The sequence below is a fragment of the Penaeus chinensis genome, chromosome 12 (genome assembly GCF_019202785.1).
Source record: "Penaeus chinensis breed Huanghai No. 1 chromosome 12, ASM1920278v2, whole genome shotgun sequence".
NCBI lineage: Eukaryota > Metazoa > Arthropoda > Malacostraca > Decapoda > Penaeidae > Penaeus > Penaeus chinensis.
In genome coordinates this window covers 13814991-13819990 of record NC_061830.1, presented here as the reverse complement: position 1 = coordinate 13819990, position 5000 = coordinate 13814991, and the positions used below count along the sequence as shown (strand labels likewise).

At 32.0% G+C, this 5000-nt stretch overlaps 1 protein-coding gene across 1 annotated transcript in view; it reads left to right on the top strand.

Annotated features, from left to right (window-relative positions):
- Positions 1–751, top strand: part of LOC125031138 (succinate dehydrogenase assembly factor 4, mitochondrial-like) — an 11542-nt gene extending 10791 nt beyond the window's left edge. Inside the window, exon 4 of the mRNA XM_047621671.1 lies at positions 183–751. The gene's annotated coding sequence lies outside the window, so the exon portion shown is untranslated. The remainder of the gene's footprint in view (positions 1–182) is intronic.
- Positions 752–5000: the final 4249 nt, after the last annotated feature.

Here is a 5000-nt window from a genome sequence, read left to right as displayed (position 1 = left end):
TTTCGGGAAAATATGTTTTCTTGAAAACTGGACTCGTTGAAAATATGCCAATCTATTTCAGCTTGAAATATGACAATGTGTTCATACTCATTTGTATGTTTATTTAAATAGGCAGAATTTTGAAAGTATTTTGATTATTGTGTATGGGGGTTTATTATTAACATTTTATAACTTTATTTCAGGTCTCAGGGAGCTGTTAATGAAAACAAAGCTTGGTCAAGAAGAAATGTCAAAGAACAGTCAGACTGTTAGCTGGTAAAGGTGACTACACAGAAACTTGATAATTATCACGATATTACTTAATGTACTTTTAGTTTGTAACTGAAGATATGTAGGTAACACTTTAATGTTTCTTAAATCCTAAATATTTGACATTTATTGAACAGGTGCTTTTTTTGTCTTTGTTTGAATATTTATTAATTTCTTTATTTTCATTTTTGATATAAAAAAACTGCAATTGGATTTTTATTTTTATGCTTCCCAAGGAGGTGTTTCTCAATATTGATTCTTCACTCAGTGATAATGACTATCCATGGAAGTCAATACTTAACTCTAAAGTTAACTGATTTTGAAGTGTGATATTTGTTTTTAAAATTCACTGTACATAGAATTATGAAGAGTTTTTTGTTATATTTTGTTTGTTTTGGTTAATTTGCAGTGCCTGTTGTTCTGTGCATTGCTAGTCATGTCTAGAAACTTATATTTAATCTGTAAATACTATATAAAAGATAATGAAAGGGTTTCGAGATTGTACTTGTGTCATATTACCCCCCCACACACCAAAAAAGAAAGAAAGAAAGAAAGAAAGAAAGAAAGAAGGATAAAAACAAGAACAGGAAGAACATCAGGAAAATGAAGAAAAAAAGAAAAAAACGCATACACACACAAAACATGCACACACACACACACACACACACACACACACACACACACACACACACACACACACACACACACACACACACACACACACACACACACACACACACATACAAAACACACACACATACAAAACACACACACATACAAAACACACACACACATACAAAACACACACACATACAAAACACGCACACACACATACAAAACACACACACACACATACAAAACACACACACACATACAAAACACACACACACACACACACATACAAAACACACACACACACACACACACACATACAAAACACACACACACACACACACACATACAAAACACACACACACACACACACACACACACACACACACACACACACACACACACACACACACACACACACACACACACACACACACACACACACACACACTCCCTCTTGTACCGAACAATAATAAATACACACCTTTCATTTCCCCCAAGGCAAAATTGTCAAACATTTTTAGCTCGATATTGTTATAATATTCAGTAAAGTGATAATTATCAAACTGTAATTTTATACCTGTATTATTTAATAATGATTTACGCGCTCGCAATAAAGAAGTGGAACAGTCATACGTTAAAAAAAGTCAAAGAAAACGAGTTCATTTTACTATGTTCATAGAAAACTTTAGCTTTCGAGGAGGACAATGCAAAAAAAAAAAAAAAAAAAAAAAAAAAATCAGTTGCAACAGGAAATGCGTCGTTTCTAATGAAAATAAATTGATATATAATAATGATTGCACGCATCACCTTCACCGTTGCGTGGGTTATACATAGTCACAGCTTGCCTGTTTGTCTTCACAACGTGGCGTTTGTCATATTAGGAAAACGAAATGAAATCCAAATGAAATGAAATCCTCTTATGCTAGTACCCGATTACTAGCATATGAGTTCTGACAATACAAAGTTGTTAAGTGGCCTGCATGGGGATCCAGACGTTAACCTAGTTGCAAGGGCGTCATTTTTTGGGGGGAGGGGGGGGCAATAGTACCCTTCAATATCTGACTTGACATCCCCACCAAGGGCGACACCCTCAAGATTTGTAAGATTACATCTTTAAAGCTTAAGTCGTAGCTTAAAAATACGCCTAGAATAGCTTTCTTTTTTTTTTTTTTTTTTTTTTTTTGGGGGGGGGGGGGGGGTCGCAGCGCCCCCATAACTGATTGTGCTCCCTTGCTGACTAACCTTGCCTCCAAAAGAAAAAGCTGAAATTACGCGACTGCCTGCCTAGTTGTTTCGGTAAGGCTGGTGTCATTACTATCAAGCAGTTCCCACGATGCAAATAGTTAAACAGAGCAAGAGTCTGTCAAATAAATATCAAGCGTCTAATGTTTGGAAGAGCTATGATTTTTTTTCTGAAGTTTGGGATGTCTAACTGTAGGATTTTAAAGTGTATTATCGAAGGCTTTTGTGATATCACGACACACCATATTCTCGGTCTCTTCCTTTAAAAAACAGCAGTTCTCTCGCACAGAGAGGCTATATGAAAACAACTTTAGAACATGACACTTGGGCCCTCCTGTCCTCTAATGATCTAAGACTTATTAGAAAACATTAATCTTGTCTTCGGATATCAGACGCTTCCTTTTCCTTCCCTTCCCTTTCAAAGCAGCCACTTCTTGTATTTCGGCCCAGCAACTATGACTAAACCCAAAACTATTGCTGAGTTTGTCTCACGCCGACTAAAGCGACAGATTATGGCATAGCTTTCTGCGTGCCCCACCTTTCCTGGCCATTGTTTTGTTTGCAGATTTGTTGCTTTATCTATTTATCTAACACTGGTACCAGTCGTCAATTTCAATGTTGCCTTCTATTTGCTGGGCGATTTTTAGAAGTTTAGGAATTGCTGTATAAGCTTACAGACTTTACCTCTCGTACGATAGATTTTAGACCTCAAAAGGAACACATTTTAAAACTTTTGGCTCCGAAAAAGTTTTGCAAGTCAGTCCTAAACAGACGTAGAATAAAGGTTTGATATCAGTGGTACCAGCATCGATTTATAGTATTTGTAATGATAAACATGATAATAATAACATTAATGATGATGATAACAATAATAAAGAATTGTTAATGATAATACTAATAAGAGAAAATAATATTAATTATAGTAATAATAATGATAATAATAATAATACCAGTAATAAGGTAACAGCAACAATAACAATAATGATAATAATGATAATAATAATAATAATAATAATAATAATAATAATAATAATAATGATAATAACGATAATGATGATAACAATAATAATAATGATAATAATAATAAGGATGATAATACTAATACCAATAATAAGGATAACAGCAATAACAACAATAATGATAATAATAATAATAATAATAACCCAAAAAATATAATTATTATAATAATAATAATGATGATAATAACAAACATGCTAATGATGATGATGATGATGGTAATGGTCATGATGATGATGATAATGATGGTGATGGTGGTGATAACAACAATAATGGTAATAATAATGATAGTAATGATAATAATAATGATAATAATAACAACATTAATAATAATTTTAAAGATAATCTTAATGATAATAATAATCTTAATGATAATTATAATGGCAATAGCAATGATGATAATAATAATAATAATAAAAGTAATACTCATAATAATAATAATAATTATAATAAAGATGATAATATTGATAATAATAAAAAAATTTGATAATTATTATTTTGATAATTATGATAATGATTATCATAATAGTAATAATAATTATTATGATAATAATGATAATAATAGTAATAATAATAATAATGATAATAATAATAAAATAGTAATAATAATGATAATAATAGTAATGATAATAATGATAGTGATAATAATAATATTTATGTTAGTAATAATGAAATGATGACAATGATAATAACAATTGTGATAATAGTAATATTGATAATAAAAATAATAATAATAATAATAACAATAATAATAATAGTAATAATAACAACAACAATAATAATAATAATAATAATAATAATAATGATAATGATAATAATGATGGTAACAATACTGATAACAACTACTACTAATTCTACTATTTCCATTACTACTACTACAATTTGTACTTATGATAATGATGATGGTGATAATAATGGTAATAATAATAATAATGATAATGATTTGAATAAAAACAAGAATAAGATTCATAACAATGGGAATTAGCATTATTACTACAAGTTAAGCCACACACTCATTTTTTTATCCAATATATGAAATAATGGATTACCGGTTAGTTGCTAGATTCCTAAATTCAGTAAGTACACAATGATAGGACTAATTTTTATTATTTATATATCTCCCCTCTCATTGTCCGAATGTATAACAAATATAATTGTTTATTTTTAAAAGTGGAGAACGGCTTATGGCAATGAGAAGATACGTGATTTCCTGCAACAAAATAAATAAATAAAAAATAAAATAAAGTAGCAGTGCAATGGTGGAGATGCTCGTACATACACGGTACTGACACTTTATATTTCTTGCGCGAATTCTCACAAAACGGAGCCGCACTTTAGGATCCACCTATCTCCTCCCACTGCCTGTTCAGGTTTAGGATCAAGGAGACCCCTGCTGCCCTCAACCAATCGGGGCTTGGGTACGAACTTAGTCCGGAATGACTGAACACCCTCCTGAACTCCAAGCGGCAACTCACTGATAATTCGAGAGACACCAGTTTGTAAATAAATACTGACTTGTTTTGTAATATTTCCAAACCAAGTAGTCTAGCCCTCGGCTAGATTTGTAGGACAATCTGAAAATAGTCACTTGACTTATATTTATCATGTGTGCATAGGAATAAGATCGGATTAGCAGCATGCGGGAGAGATGTTGAAAAGACAGAGGTTCAGGCGAGAATGATGCCGCGAGCAGACCTGAACCCAAGGCCCGCGATGCCCGTGGGAACCTGTGCGTGTTAGATCACTTTGGAAGCCGGAATGGGATGACTTTATTTATTTACTCGTTGGTTGCAACTAAAAATACATCTATCATATTATTAACATGATCGATATCCAATATGCAACAATTACAAGGGTTGAAAAAGAGGGGATAGTAA